The sequence below is a fragment of the Ambystoma mexicanum genome, chromosome 6q (assembly GCF_040938575.1).
Source record: "Ambystoma mexicanum isolate Mex_15411 chromosome 6q, UKY_AmexF1_1, whole genome shotgun sequence".
NCBI lineage: Eukaryota > Metazoa > Chordata > Amphibia > Caudata > Ambystomatidae > Ambystoma > Ambystoma mexicanum.
The window spans coordinates 1598107427-1598124579 of record NC_090937.1 but is presented as its reverse complement, the minus strand read 5'-3'; the positions used below and the strand labels follow the sequence as shown (position 1 = coordinate 1598124579).

The window sequence follows — 17153 nt, the reverse complement described above, 5'->3', positions numbered from 1 at the left end:
TAAAAGAGAGACCTCAGAACTACGCCCATGTATAGACTATTCTGAATCGGATCACTTTACGGCATTGTTATCCTCTGATCCAGGACATTCTGGAAGCTGTGCAAGGTTCAGTAATTTTCACTAAGTCGGATCTTCGGGGAGCGTATCACCTTCTCAGAGTTAGGAAAGGCGATGAATGGAAGACCGCCTTCCGAACTCTCTTTGGTCTATTTGAATATAGAGTAATGCCTTCTGGCCTGGTGAATGCTCCAGCCATATTTCAGAGGTTTATTGCAAGCTCTTTTCGGACATGTTGTTTTTGTCTGTGGACATACACCCGGACAACATCTTGGTGTTTTCAACTAGCCCCTCAGAACATCTCGTTCATGTTAAGGAGGTCCTCAGCCGTCTCAATCCTAAAATGGCCAGAACCCTAGAGGGTGAAAGACATACAGAGATTTTTGGGCCTGGTGAATTTTTATCGTCGATTTATACCCAGTTTCTCAAACATCGTTCTTCCCATCACCGCATTGTTGAAAAAGGGTGTTAGGTTCTACATAGATCCAAAGCCTGTGCAGGCTTTTCAACAACTAAAAGAGTTATTCACTACAGCTCCTGTCCTTATTCAACCGGATCAGACGCGTCAGTTAATCCTAGAAACTGACGCATCGGATGGAGCAATAGGGGCTGTACTACTCCAAATGTCAGAAGATGATCAGGAATACCCGGTTGCCTATTTTTCTAGGACGCTTACTAACAGTGAAAGGAACTATTCTGTACTAGAGAAAGAACTGTTGGCCATCAAACAGGCCTGTGAAGAGTGGAGGCATCTATTACAGTGTTCATTACAACCCTTAATAGTGAGGACTGATCATCGCAACCTCAGAGTTCTCCAACAGATGGAATGCTCCAATTCTCGCCATGCCAGATGGGCATATTACTTTTCTCAATTTGATTTCCTTCTTACTTATTTTCCGGGCTCACAGAACACTTTGGCCGACGACTCTCCAGAAGTTGGGAGAATGATGCTAGCCCCCTCCAAGGAGGAGAACTTATTTTGGCTGATAAGAAATTTGTTTCCTCGGTAACTGGATTTCTCCAGGCGATTCAAGAAGGGATTCGATCGGAAGACAGAAATAATCCCTCCCTTCTCCTAAAGGTGGACTATTGTATTATAACAAGGCATTGTTTATACCCACACCCGATCTCCGAACTCAGGTATTGGCCTGGTGACATGATATTCCTCTGGCAGGACATAAGAGTTTGAAGAACACCCTTGAATTGGTAAGGAGGCGGTTTTGGTGGCCTACTTTATACAAGGATGAGCTGTCCTATGTATCTGCTTGTCCGATATGTGCCACCAGCAAGAATTTGTCAGGAAAACCATTGGGTTTGTTACAACAACCTCTTTTACCCACACAACCTTGGGAACACGTCTAACGGACTTTATTGTGGACCTCCCATTGTCTGAAGGCTGTCGTGCCGTAATGGTTAGGGTCGACTCCTATAGTAAACTGGCCCACTTCTCAGCTCTCTCAGGTCTCCCCAAGGTGTGTTTTCCTCAAGGACATAGTAAGACTCCATGGACCCCCTAGAACCTTACTATTGGATCATGGATCCCAGTTTACTTCTAAATTTTGGTCCACACTTTGTACACAGCTAGGCATCCAGAGAGCTCTTTCATCAGGATTCCAGCAAAAGACAGACAGAGCGCTTGAATGCCACACTCGAACAATACCTCAGATGTTTCTGCAATCGGGAACAGGACAATTGGTCGTCATTGCTGCCCTTGGCCGAATTCTCATACAATAACTCTCACCACACTGCAATCAATATGAGCCAATTACATTGTACTTATCGATATTATCCTAGACATTTGCACTGGATGGGGTATTCTGCTTCGGATTCACCAACAGTCGACCGTCTCTTGGAAACTCTAAAAAGAACCCATAGAAATGCCAAGAGTTCTTTAGAAATGAGGAGACAAGGCTATAAGGATGTAGCAGCCGACCGCAAGAGACAGGCCAATCCTGATTGGGCTATAGGATCTAAGGTTTGGCTGGCTACCAACTTCCTTCCCAGATGGGTACACCTGGGGATGTTTGCCCCTAAATACATAGGGCCTTACCCCATTCTGAAATGCATAAATCCTGTGGCATATCATCTCCGCCTACCTAAAAGTCTAAAGAGAATACATCCTGTATTCCATTCTTCTCTTTTGAAACCTTTTGTGTTGGATCACTTTTTAAGGAATAGACAACAACCTAAAATCCTCCATGACTCTGAGCTCGATGAATACGAAGTCTCACACATTGTGGACTCAAGGTACCGACGGAGTACCTTACAGTATTTGGTGCATTGGAAGGGATATTCTGTATCGGAACGCACCTGGGAGCCTAAGAACCACATCCATGCTCCCTTTCTCTTGCAGAGGTTTCATAGGAGACATCCAGGCAAACCAGGAGGTACCTCGAGTGGAAGAAGGCAGCCCTGGTGCTTATGGCATGCATGAAGGATACACTGTATCACTTGCCGCAAATCAGGTATTGAGAACGGTCATCTGAGAAATAACACATGTAGTCTAGTCCTCTCCCAACATGGCCGCCGCCAGTAAGGTTACTATAACAACGAGCCAAACTCACAGCTCGAGCGTTGTATCTTACATCCTGGTTCCCGGCTGCAGCTCTCCTAGCTGTTCCTCTCTGCTCCTCCTTAACTCTTTGTTTACTGTTGCCTTTTCTAGTCTAGCCTTTGTACTTTTGCCACTCTTGTTTCTCTGTGGCTCTATTTTCATTGAGTCTCGTCTGTTTACCGCTCTACTGGTACGCTTAAATACTATCCTTTCATCAGCTCTTCTGCTTACCTCACTGTTGTTGCTGTGCCACGGACCAGGTTTTCTACTCGTCCGTGTCTGTACTTTCCTTTCTCTGAGCTTCTGCTCGTACTGCAGTCACTCTGACATTCTTTCCCCTTTTTTCCTTGTTCCGCCTTTATCTCTGAGTTGCTACTGGTCCCATCTGTAGCTCCCTCACTGCTCAGACCTCTACCTGCCTCCTGCCTCTGTAGTGATTCTGTACTTGTCAGATTCTATTCAAGTTCCCGACCACCGTGTTGCTGGAGATTGTTCCATTTCCAAGGACTCCATACGTGCATCCGCAGGACTCTTACTGCAGGGTTTTTTGGTGCCAAGTGCTTTTTCCCTGCTCCGGAGGATGGCTCCCTGGGGTTCCCTTTGGTCAGGGGTTTACATCCTGCCAAGATGGCCTCCAGCGGAGCCCGTCCTTATTTGCGCAAGAAGAAGAGTAAGAACCTGAGACACCAAGGAGGTGGAAACCGAAGAAAAGGGACAACTGAGACTCTGACTGGATCATCAGAAGAAGGAGGTGAGGAAGGGTCCCGGGGGAGTTCCTTGGGATTGTCCAGGTGTGACAGATTGACAGCAGAGCAAGCATTCAGAGTAGCTAAGTAAAGCTGTTTACCACCTTTGAAGGTTTTCCCGGGGGCGTAAAGGTGCGTGGTACTCCTGTCGGTGGTGGTGGAGAGGTGAGATGGGAGAAAGGAGTGGCAGGAGAAGGGATGAAGTTCATGAGAGTGGGCAGTTGCCGGTCGAGAAGGAGAAGAGTAGGTTGAAATCCTTGGGCCATGATAGTGCCATTGTGATAGCCGTTATTGATACACCTAGAGTATGAGACGTATGCCAGGAGTACTTCCCACCTGGTGCTACCATTAATGGGTGAAGAGGAGAAAGGGGAGAGAGTGGAGAGAAGATGGGGGTCCATAGGTCAGGAGAGGGGACAGAAAAGAGGATGTTCATAATAGTCTGCCCTGGAAGTGGCATTATAGTCCAAGAGAGCTATTTCAGCTTTTTTCTACCAAATTTCGCGAGAGAAGTAGGATAGGTGATAGAATAGCAGTTGCAATAGATAGGTGAGATAGAGAGTGTCATGGGTGTAGCAGAAGAGAGAGAGAGAGAGAGAGAGAGAGAGAGAGAGAGAGAGAGAGACAAACAGGGAAGCTGCACAGTGCACAGGAACAAACCAAGTGGCCTAGTAGCCAGGCAGGCAAAGAAGAAGGAGGTGCGCAATGGTAGACAATCAATGCACAGATTGAAAGCACACCTAAATTCGAATTCCCAATAAAGTGCACAAAATGGAGAGCGCACAGATTTAAAAACACTCCTAAATTCTAATTCCCAATAAAGCACTAAAATCCAGCAAAAAATGGAGCGTGCACAGATTTAAAAGCACGCTTAAAGACAAATTCTGAGTAAGGCATTTACAAGCAGCAGAAAGCGAGCAATGACAGGTTTAAAGCAGATACATATATTAGGTTGTCATTAATTACAGTTTGTAGTTAGGCTAGAGGGGAAGGGAGGTATGATACAGAAAGCAACCAGGCATAGGGTTATAGTCCTGGACAGGGTGAAGCGGAATGCTTACTGGTGCACTGTAGAAGCAGATGTTTCATGGTCACTGAATGCAGGAGGTTACTACATTACATATAGAGGGTGATGTTTTTTATGAGGATGAGTGCTTGGAAGAGCTGATAGGATGTAGGTCAGAATGATTGGTGGGATTTTCAGAAGGAGTGGCTATGCATAGGTGTGTTCAACTATCGATGCCGAACAACACGGCAGCCAATTAAGACGTTGGTGGCATTGATAATTCTCAAATCCTTTGAGGACTTTACAGCTCACTGGCTTTTCAGCACACAAGGATGTTGGCAATCCGCTTTCTCGACCAAAAGAGGTTTTAGAAGGGATGTGTACCTGTTTCTTTTTCTTCTGTGACGTGTCTGTGGACAAGTGCCTATCCTTCTTTTCTTCTTTTATAAGGAAGGAGATGAATGACTGGAGTCGCTCCTTGAGCGAGATCTCTTACGGTATTTCTTTGACTGTTTCCTCTCTCTCTCTGCCGATGTTATCACACATAGAGCGTTTGCCTACATCAGGTTTACGCTTTGATGGTGTCGTACTTGGCGACATTGAAGTCGAACGATCCAGGACAATTTGGAGGCTCACTCCTTTTGGTGTTATGTTCGGACATGAGCCACAATCCACCACGACATGGTTGACACTAAGGCACCACAGACAAATTATGTGGGGTCCATTAGCGTAATTTTAGCTGGCAGTCACAGTACTTGTTAAAACTCCAAGGTTAAGGAGTCGAAATAGTCGAAAAAAGAATCAAAAAGTTCAAAGAATCTTTTGAAAAATGCATCAGAGAATTTAGTGTCGGAGAACATTTTCCCGAATAGCGTGCTGTGCATGTTGTAAAAAAAAAGGGGACTAAGGTTATCGGGCACTGCGCAACTCTTTGTACCGAGACGACGTCACATCCTGGTAAAAGTCAACAACTCGAAAACTCTTGACGCCAGGCCGCACAGCTCTCCCTGCTGGGGAAAGAGTTTTCTGAGAATGCTGCAAGATGGGGAATCCGTGGGAGCACACAATCCATTAGAAGAAAGAATTCTTACCAGGTGAGGTAAAACTCTGATTGCTGTCGATACTTGGAAATGTTTTAACATCTGACAGTTTTGTTTAGACAAACTGAAAGAAGGTTAATCTTGAAGGGAAGAAGAAATTGACAATTAATGAATTCATAGGGGCTCATTACAGTTTCCCCAGTCCAGGGAAAATGCTGGTAATTCACCAGCATTTTTACTGAACCGGGGAAACACAAGTTTGCGGGTGCGTGCCTTGGATCTACCTCAAGGCCTTAGCTGCCGGTAGATCAAGCCCCTAATGGCAAAAGAATGCTGCAACTACTGGCACCAGTACTAGCGATGCCGGTAATTGCACCAAAAAAAATATATATATTATTCAGATAAATATTATACAGTGGTTTGGTCGCAACAGTCATAATTTACTACATCTAATTCCTTTGGAGTGGCCTTTCAACATTTTTATAGCTGTGTCTCTTATTTCTTTCCTTCTTGTGACTCCGTTTTCATCGGCGCACTGCTTAAATGCATTTGATTATTAAAGATGGCTATCACAATGCATGTTAGGTGTAATACAGATGGCCTTGATAACAGGAATACTTAAATGAAATTGATAATCAATAAATTTGCATCAAGAACATGACCTGTTTTTAAAAACAATTTTCTAGAATCCCACATAATAATAATACTTCAGATAAATTTTGATAGTTGCAATAAGGCATCTAACAAATAAGTGTTGAATAGAGAGAATGATTCAAATACAATGGATGTATGTTGCATTACGATAAGCGTTTGACTGTTACATAAAGATATTAGGTCCAGAAATGGGGACATGTATATTCAATGCACAATTGTTTAATAGTTATATACAGGCATTTAGTTCTAGACACGTTGATGCTTTCGCATTTTATCAAGACTTGCCCTCTAATCTTGACTCTAACCTTCCTTCTGTCCTCATTCTCCCTGATCTATCCTCTTCTTTCGACTCGTCAACCACGCCAACCTGCTCAATCGTCTCTGAGACAACTTGGGTATCTCTAGTCGGGCCCTAGCCTGGTTGAACTCCTTTCTTACTGATCGACCCTCCCAGGTCCAACTTGGGTCTTTCCTCTCTTCTATCTCTCTCTCTCTCTACTTGTGGTGTTCCCCAGGGGTCTAACCTCTCTCCCTGGCTCTTTAACCACTAGCTGGCACCTCTGGCCCACCGCATTTCCACCTTCTGCTCTAACTTTCAGTGTTATGCGGATGACACTCAGCTCTCTTTCAGGCTCCTCTCACCCTCCTCTGCTCCTTCTCTCATACCCGCCTTTCTGTCCGCAATTCAGGAATGGTGTGCCTCCAACGATCTCTGCCTTAATGCCAGGAAGATTGAGATCCTCCTCATTGGGACACCAGCTACCGCCTTCCCTCTCTCACTCTGGCCGCTCACCCTGGGCCCTCTAGATGCTCCTTCCGGTGAGGCTAAGAACCTTGGTGTCATCTTTGACTCCACCCTCTCCTTTTCTCCTCACATCTCTTACATCTCTAAGAAGTCACACTATCAGCTGCACCTCATCAGAGGTATTCTTCCTTATCTCACTTTCCCCCAGAAGCTCACTGTCTCTAGAGCCCTGGTCCTCTCTAGGCTGGACTGCTGCAACAGCCTCTTCCTAAATCTGCCTGCCTCTACTCTTCGCCCCTTACATCTAATCCAGAAAAGGACTGCAAGACTTGTCCATGGCCTCAAGTCCAGGGATCCTTTCTCTCCAGCACTGAAATTTCTCAATTTGCTCCCTGTGGCTGTGAGGATCAAGTTCAGGAACCTCTGCATTGTCCCCAAGGCTTTCCTGGGCCGGGGACCACAGTACATCCAACTTTCCCTTCCTAAGCATCTTCCTTCTCGAGCCCTTCACTCATCCACCTCCAACTCTCTGAGGGTCCGATGCTTCTCTAGGCAGAGAGTGGGGGGTAGATCCCTGTCCTCAGCTGGGGCCTCCCTCTGGAACAGCCTCCCTGCCTCTCTCAAACTTGAGCAGGACCATCCAAGATTCCGGAAGCAACTCAACACCTTCCTCTCCCTTGCTGATGTCCCTGTCTGCTGTGCATATTGGACCAGGCTCCTGCACAACCAGTTGCTCTTGCACTGTCTCTGGGCCTCCCAACCACTTAAGGGACTGAATCTGCAACCCTACAGTCCCCTGACTCTCTGCACTAATGAGCCAACTCCTGGGAGCACTTATAAGTGACTTTGCTCTCTCCCCTCCCCCCTGGCAATTCTCCCCCTCCCCCTGCACTTGCGCGATGTGAATAACCTGGCTACGAGAGGAGAGAGTGTTTTAATACACTCAAACAAGTATGTATTATGTATTGTTTCCATTGACCTATGGCTACCATAACAATGTCACACTGGATATGATTACCAATTGGACTATAAATGTAAGTAAACATTAAAAAGGGACTATCCTGACACAGCCTAGCCAGAAGAGGCAAAACAAATTGGATGTTTGCTGGCTCTCCTGCAACGCCCTCCCTCTGCCAACAGTACTGTGCTACTCTATAAAATGCCACCACCAAAGCTTTTGCCCTCCCTGTGTAAAAACGACTCAGCTGCTCACAAGCTAGGCCTGAGCTATAAGCAATAAAAAATACAAAATATGCAATACATGCACCTGCTTGATTGATTGAGCCAAGCAGTGATATTTTCAATGCTCAGAAGAAAGTTAATTAAATCATGAATGAATGACGAATTCTATCTTGTTCTACTGAATATTTAGTGTAATAAGTTGTATCTTCAGATGCCTACCCCATTTCAAACATCTCATATAATTACATTCATCACTTTCTTACTAACATCAACCCACAGACTTCAAGCATACTAAAATAAAAAGTTACACACAGTAGTGATTGGAGTACTCCTAGTCCAGTCACCTTTCCTCCTTAGTGCATGGGTTGCTGTACAGGGACGGCACCAGAACCATTTCCCCCCGCAAAAATGTGCTTTTCTCCTTTACGTATATAGAGCGCGGAGGTGGGCGTGACCACACCCTGCTGACCCCATCCACAGGTGCCTCACCTCAGTCCCACTTGTAGCATCGGATACGAGACGGTCCATACTGGCAATTTTTTATTATGGTGGTTGGATCGTATGGAGGAAAGGGGACTATGTACTAGGAGTTCTTCAGTCACTACTGTGAGTAACTTACGTCCCATCCCCTTTCCTCCATACTGCCTGAGCGATTACCACGCACCACTTCAACTGGAAGGGGATTGAAATATAAGTTCCTGTTAGCAAACACAGACAGGTTTTTCAGCACAGCCTGGCCAAATGCTGCATCTAACCTGGCACTGGTATCTAGGCAGTAATGCTTACAGAAGGTAGATGGGGATGCCCAGGTTGCCGCTTTGCTATTTACATCCTACAGCATTTGCCTCTTGTATGACACAGCCATGGCTTTAGTCCCTACTGCATCGGTGTGGATTCCGGTTGGTGGGGTATTGTTCTGTAGTTTATAGGCTTCCGTAATTTCAGTTACATTCCACTTAGGTATCAAGACTTTGGATGCCTGAGAGCCAGGAGGGGAATCTCTGAAAGTGACCAAAAGAGCATCCGACTTCCTAAACTCTTTGGCCGTGTCTAAGTAGATTGTTAGCGTCCTACGCACATCTCGACAATTCAAAAATGTATCTGCCTCTGAAGTAGGCACTGGAAAGAATGTGGGCACCACAATTTCCTGATTAAGTCAGAAAGGAGATTCCATTTTGCTTTTCGAAAAACACTTTTGTGGGTTGCGCTTCTGGAATCAGCAATTTAGATCACACAATGTTGATTGTTCCATGTATTTTGTTTATTCTTTGCATTAATTTTCATGCAACTTCAAATTTCATATATTCACATGTTCACATTTATTTTTCTTTATGTTCTGCATTAGTTTTCATGCAAATTTGATTTTCATATATTCACATGTACACATTTTTTTCCTCTCAATAATTTGTTTCACCATGGTATATGCCCGTGGAGCTTCAGGAGAGATACTAAATTTGGATTCTTTTAATATTATGATAGAAGATAGTCTCTCTGAATTTTTATAATTTTTATGCCATTTTTATATCTCTAATTTTTCTTATTTTCATGGAGATAATTTTCAGATTCTTGTTATCTTTAATTCTTTGTATTCTTTCTTGGTTCAGGGACACAGGCCCACAGGCAATCGACACCCCGCAACCCCCAGCACCGAATGCGTGATTTGGTAGAACCTTTTCGCCATTCAGAATTTTTGAACGGCTGAAATTCAGGAAAATCATGTATTCAGGCTTTGAATATCGGTCATTTTGGACGTTTCCGATAAAAGTAACTTGTCTGAGTTTTGATATGTTTTAATAGCTGCCAGGTAAGTACGGCACATATCAACCTGTACTCCTATATGTGCAATATATGCTGAAAAAAGATAGTACTAACAGAGAGGAACTCCAAAATCCCCCGGGAACTGAAATGGAGCAAAAGACTGAAAACAAACAGTGGGGTGTTCTCGTGTACACACAGTAATCAAATAGTTTATAGACTACCAGCATTTACTATACTGGTTGCTGTAATGTATCAATCACATAATTTAGTAAAGATGTGGTACCTGTCATGCTCTGCCTGTACAATGTATGTTAATTGGCACAAATACAACAACAATAGACAAATCTAGAACATATACAGGCTATGTTTTATTATATCAATAGTACACAAAGGTATATAATCCACAAAAACATAACAAATATATGGAAACTGTGAAAAAAATAATTTGTAAGGGTTAGAAATAGTATGACGAATATGTCAAATATATGAAGCACAGGAGATTTATTGGGACTGATGTATTCCAGATAAACATCAAGCAATACTTAGCAGAATGCAAAAAATGCAGTTTAGAAAAATAAACTGAATTTGACCAATATAGCTCAATGTGACACATGTATTAAGACAGACTGAATTTGTCTGTATGGCTGAATGTGATGGCTATGCCATAAATAGCTACCTGTCCCTGACCTAATTTGAGCTGATTAGATCGGTCTTTAGCAACAGGTAGTCAACTAAAAGACTATTTTTTGGTTTGGTGCTACATAAATGATAGTCACAGAGCTAGTTGAAATAGAGCTAATATACAGCAAAAAATGAGGCTGATGCCCTGTATAACGCCATCCACTGCCGTGAGTGATGAAAAGCGTGGTAAACCACGTTCACAAGTCACGGGTATAATCACAGCCCCCATGCATGGACATTGGCAGAACTGGCGTTTCGGTGATAAAGTAGAAAAGGTAAACCACCTTCGTCAGGATGATTAATCGTTTGTTCAGCCCCTTAAGAACAACCAAACAGAATTGATAAATCGATTGTGCCTGCATTATAGTACAAACAAGCATAAATATAAGCGGTACCCTAACAAAAAGAAGAGCAATATTAACACATGTATTACCGGGCATTGCCCCCTCCTGAGAAGTTCACCCACGAGTTCCCCCTCCAACTGATTCTGGTGTCCATGCAACCCCAAAACAATGAACCCGAAGAGAAACACCACGTTCATTAGATGGAAAAGTCTAGGGGAAAGAACCATTGTGGGCGGCATGCAAAGAGAATCAAAGTACTATAGTGCCATTCCCATTAATATATTCATAAAGAACATATAGAAAGACAAAGGGAAACCAAAGTGGTATTAAGCAAATTTAAAATATGACAGCTTAGGTACAGCATTGTTACCTACCGAAAAGGTTACTTCAATAACAGGCATACAAACATGGTGATGCCGTTTAGTTAATGGTCATGCCCCCATTAAGTCTGAAGTAGCTGGATATCTCCAATAGACTTCAGTGGAAACTAAAACAAATGGAGTAGACCAAGGAGATATAAGTTCTTTGACTTTCCAAACGGCCCCTGCTTAAAAAGTATGGGGGAATTGTAAATAGCATTGTGCACCTGAGTGGAGTTGACATACCTGCTTGAAAGTGCTGCAGGCTCATGGTAATAAAATACTGTTTATTTTAAAATGTCTGCGAGTAGAGAGATGGCTCCGAGTGGCTCACTCTATTGCGGCCGGATCCCAGTAGTAAAAGGGTAAACGGACCTATGGAATAGAACGCGCGAATGAGAACGCAAGCTTATCGTAGTTTAGAAAAGCCTTAGGATAATTACTGTCTCCAGGTGACTAACGTGTGGCCAAAAACTGTCAGGCTGCGCAGTGAAGGCACCGTTGTGCTGCTGCTTCAGGCACTGCCGAGTCTGTCGCAGGAGAAGGATCAAATTCACCGAGTGCGGGAGGCGAGGTTCCAGGTAGAAAGTTGAATGCAGGCTTGGAAACCGAAAGAGGACTGTAAGTGAACAAGTGTGTTCAGAAGGACGCTCGGAAAGGAGTGTAGTGTTTACAATAGGGGTGCACTGCCTACATGAATATAAAGGAACTGTGTTGCTGTGAAGTGCTACAATGGGGCACATCGCCTAATGAAGAGGACAATGTTCTAACCTATGCCAGATCGATATAGATCTATCAAGAAATTATAAAAAATGGGAAGAAAAATGCAATAAATGACGAAATGCACTAAAGGGCACTGATATCTATAAAATATCTATAATCCAAAGAGAAATAATATAGAAGTTAGATACTGGGAAACAGATCTCTAGGCCCCGGAGAGACAATTGTTAGAAAGAATACCAACAAGGTAGAACCCTACCAAACAGGAAATGCTTCGTTTAGGCCATGCTCAATAGTATCCAAAAGGAAAATCCAACGTGCTTCCTTGTTTGCCAGTACTTGGTGTGGATTAGCAGCATTCTTGACAACATGAATGACCCACCAACGAATGAAATGGCTTACCAAGGGAGAATTAATGGCTTTGCATCTAATACGGGAACAGTGTTCCGTGATGCGAGTGTGTACAGGGCGTGTGGTTTTTCCAATATATTTAAGCCCACAGGGGCATTGGATGCAGTACACTGCCCAGGCTGTTTTGCAATTCGAATGATGACGTAAATCCCAAGTTTTGCCATTCAATAGAAAGGTTTTGATTTTAGTGCAAATTTACAAACTGAACAGGACCCACAGGGAAAGTGGCCTGTAAGGGGCCGAAGATCCCAGCTAGTTGTTGTGGGTCTTGAGGGTTTTATTGGGACAGAACCATGAACCAGTTGATCCTTCAGATTTGTTTACCTTTTCATGGCAAAGATTGGTAGTGATTCTTCTGGTAGCAGAAGTTGTGCCACAGACCAATATTTCTTAATGGTTTTTTTAATCAGAAAGGTATGTGGACTATTTGTGAGGGCACAGACTAGTTTGTCATGCCATGGATGATTATTGCGTTCAAGGAGAATTTCCCGGGGGTGAACCTTGCTCGTTTGTATGAATCTGAAACGAGCTTTTTCGGGTACCCCCGTTGTTTAAATTTAGTGGTCAAAAGCTGAGCATGATGGTCATAAGTCAGATATTAACATGCAGGTCCTCCTGAGTCTCAGAAACTAAGAATAAGGCAAGCTTTCTTTTTGATTACGTAGATGAAAGCAATAGTGTGTTGCGATCGGTAGGTTTAGTGAATAATGAACAGATAAGTTTGTTGGCCTGATGTTGAATCAGGAGATCCAGAAAATATATCTGAGTATTGCTCATAGTGATTGTGCATTTAATTGTGTTATGGCATTTGCTAAGCCATAGCAGGAAAGCATTAAGGTTGTCTTCAGTGTCGTGCCAGATGAAAATAATGTCATCAATATACTTTTGCCAACTGTCGATGTATTGATGATATGGATTAAGGTCTGAGAAAATGAATTTCTCTTCAAAGGCTGCCATAAATATCATTGGCAGGCTTGGGGAAAATGCTGCCCCCCATAGCAGTGCCTTGAGTTTGCTAAAAAAATTGATCTTGATATTTAAAGTATTTTTTGGTGAGAGATAATGAGAGTAATTCCATAATGAATTCCACTGGTGCCTGGCTCGATGATGTAGAGAGTGTCAGGATGGAACGTATACATTCAATGGCCTCATCATGAGGAATGTTAGTGTATAGTGCTACAATATCAAGTGATACCAGAAGACTAGTAGAAGGGTCAAATGGTTTGCTTTCAAAAAGCGAAATGACAGAGGTACTGTCCCTGAGGTACGTAGCCGTTTGCTGGCTAATGGGTTGGAGATATTTGTCAATAAATTGGCAAATAGGCTCAAGGATAGTTCCACATCCTGCTGGGATAGGTCTACCCGGTGGTTTGGTAGCATCGTTGTGGATTTTTGGAATAGCATAGAATTTAGGAGTAGAGCCATGGGCTTTGTTTAAAAATTCAAATTCTTTCTGGGAGATCCAGGAACATTGGAGTGCATAGTTCGTAATCTCTAAGATTAAACTCTGAATTTCATTAGTTGGATCTTTGCGGAGGCGGCGATAGCTACCAGGTGTATTAAGTAGTTCCATTACTATAGTGTGGTATTGTGCATGATTCATTGCAACGATGCCTCCGCCATTGTCAGCAGTGTGGATGGCAATATGCAGATTATTTGCTAGGAACTGAAGGGCCTGTCTTTCTTGTTGTTTAAGGTTGCATCGCATCGAAATGTGCTTAGTTTGCATTTTTTTAAGGTCACTCAATACACATTTTTCAAATGTGAGTAGCTCTTTAGGCATGGTGTTATCGTCCGGTGTGAATGTTGATTGTGGACGTAACCCTGTGTCGCTCTCATCTGTTGGACTCTCTCCTTCTTGAAAGAAGAATTTTAGCCTAATAGACCTGAAGAATCTTGTAATCTCAGTCTGCACATTGAACCAGTCTGTGGGATGAGTAGGAATAAACGTCAACCCTTTGGCTAGGACTAGCATTTCCGTTTCAGAAAGTGAAATTTGTGAAAGATTGAAGATGGGGAGGTCTAGCGGCTCCACTGTGGTCTGCTGTTCCTCCTGCAATACCATGGTCGCCTCTGGAGTGGCCCCATGACTGGTACTGTGGGGGAAACCATCCGGGCCCGGGGCCTTGGGATGAATCTGAACCTAAAAAAGGCAGTACATCATCCAGGGAGCATGAGAGGGGCTTAACATTATTGTCTTTAGCCCAAAAGCAGAATGAAGACCATTTGCTTCTGTATTGATTACTGGTAGACCTCTTGCGAGCCTTTTACATTATTTGCATATTTTTCTGTGATAGTCCTAGATGTCCCAAACGTTAGCTCCTCAGGAACCAAGACAAGGGGGCCGTCTTGTCTGGTGCCGGATGAATCAGTAACCCCCTCTGCCCAGGGGATGTTGCCCTATTTGTAACTGAATGGGCCCGGTCTGAGATAGATGGAGCAGATCGGAGAACCATACTCTTGATGGCCAGTGGGGAGCTTGTAGAAAAATCCTACAGGTCTCTGAATTCCTGATCTTGCGGTCCACCCTTTAAATAATGGGCATTGGAGGGAAGGCGTATCCCAGCAGATGGCCCCATGGTATCTGCAATGCGTCCTCTAATGATTTCCTGCCTGGCCTGTACAGGAGCCAAAGACAGGACATTTTGAGTTCTCTGTGGTAAACATATATCCCCACTTGAGGAACACCCTGCTCAGTGTTTCTTGGTTGAGTTTCCACTCGTTAGAATTGGTTGCAGGCCTGCTCGACCTGTCCTCTCCTGAGTTGTTTTCCCCTGGTAGGTGAACTGCCCTGGGGATAATACCTTGAGCCACCGCCAAGCTACAAGTCGGTACTGCTAGTTTGCATAGAGCCGGGGGCCTTGTACCCCTCTGCTGGTTGATATAACACATAGGCGTGGAGCTGTCCGTTCTGACCAAATCTTATTCTGTATCATTGGTTGGAAGGATCTCAGAGCTAAGATAGTTTATGTGATGTTGTTCCTGTGAACTGAATGTGACTCCAGAGTGGCCCCCAACGCTCCATGGATGAACCTTTTGTAATCATCACTGGACGTGGGGCTGGTTGGATAGGAGCTACTATCATTACATTGGACTCCTGAGTCCACCAAAGTAGATCCTGATGCAGGAAACCCAAGATGGCGATCCTGTCTGAATGGATTCCTGATTCATGGTCCCATGAGCTTGATAATTGCATCTGGATAGCTCTCATCTTCGTCTGGCCAGAGGTGCTGTGAGCAAACAAGACACCCAGACAAGCAGCAGATGCTGGTTCCACCGTGCTTTGTTTGGAAGGCCTGGAGCGAAAGACTTTTACTGCTGCCAAGATGTCTCTGAATATCTCCTGAACAGGAACCCGCTACCCCCCCAGAGAGAGTGTCCCATCCGAACCCTAGGTAGAAAAGAATTTTCAAAAGCGTCTGGCTTGTAGTTGTCACTCCCTCCGGAGAAATGGATCTGACTAGCCAGTCATCCAAATAGCGATATATATATATGATGTCCTCACTGTCTGAGGAGGGATGCCACTGCATTCATGATCTTTGTGAAACCTCAATGAGCTAGGCCAAACAGAAGTACCTTATACTGAAAATGATGGCCCATAACGCTGACATTTGACTGTGAATACCATACGCGGACATGCAAATACGCATCCTTCAGGTCCAGAGAGCACATCCATTCTCCTTTGCGGAGAGCCTCTGCAATGTGAGCTGGCATCACCATCTTGAACTTTTCCAAAGGAAGGGTAAGATTGAGGTACGATAAGTCCAGGACAACTCGCAGGCCCTCCTGGTTTTTCTTGTGGATCGCGAAGATCCTCCAGTAGAAGCCTTGACCCCTGAGAGGATGGTCCTGTACCAGCTTCATAATTTCATTGAGGAATGCTGGAGAACCGATTCCTCAATGCTTTTTAGATTCTGAGGCTTGTGAGGAGGAGCGCAAGATGAACCCGTTAGTGCATGTGCGTTGCTGTTTATGCGATTCGTACTAGGGGAATTCTCCAGTTTCCTGGCCCTTCTTTCTTGTAATTCACTGAAACCTCCAAATTAGTGGGGCCCTTGGTCTGATCTGACACGACCTGCTAGAAACCTTTAGATGCAGGTTTGGACAGTTAAGCCAATGCCATTTGAGTAGTGTTTTTTTTTCTTTGTCAGTTCCTCATCAGTGGAGGAATGTAAGAGCTATGTGTCCTCAAAAGGCATATCTAAAATTATTTCCTAAACATCAGACGTAAACTTGGTGGCACGCATCTAAGCTGAGCGTCTCCTGTCTGCCCCCACACACAGACCTCTGCTTTCAGTGTCGATGTGGGACGCTGAAACTTCCAGCATGTCTTGTGCTATGATCCTCGCCTCTGTCAAGACTGCTTTGAAGGCTGCCTAGAACTCTATATGCAAATCTGGAAGGAAGTCACCAGTTTCTCGCTATAGTTTTGGATTGGCTGCTGCACATCAGCATTTGCTTGCCTTAAATATAATTCAGCATTGAGGTAAACAGTTTTGTCAAATGCTTGAAAAACCTTGTACTTTTTGGATTGCCAAATCGCCTCTGATGTTGCTGGGGAAGATGTTGCAGCCTATTTTGAATATAAGGACTGTGCTGCTACCACAGACAAATGCGGTTGTCGGTTTGAAAAAAAAAAAAATAGACTGTACTGCCAACTATTTCAATCGGCAAATAAAGATATTTAGTTGTGGCTACTTCGGCGCTGGGCGTTTTAATGTGGCTATTTTCCCCCAGATACTCGTGTTGACGCGCCATGTTGGACGCAGCCAGTAGGGCACAGGAAGCTTTCACCGGCAGCATCTTTCGGAATAAATTGTGCCAGCAATTCGAAATACAAATTAATTTCAGTGGAAACTATGTGGCCTAAATAAAAACATCACAAGATGTAATCCT

The 17153-nt window shown here is 44.0% G+C and overlaps 1 protein-coding gene across 1 annotated transcript in view; it reads right to left on the bottom strand.

The window, feature by feature from the left end:
* Window positions 1–17153, bottom strand: part of LOC138516879 (E3 ubiquitin-protein ligase TRIM39-like) — a 753998-nt gene that overhangs the window by 110474 nt on the left and 626371 nt on the right. The gene's annotated exons all lie outside the window — the stretch shown is intronic.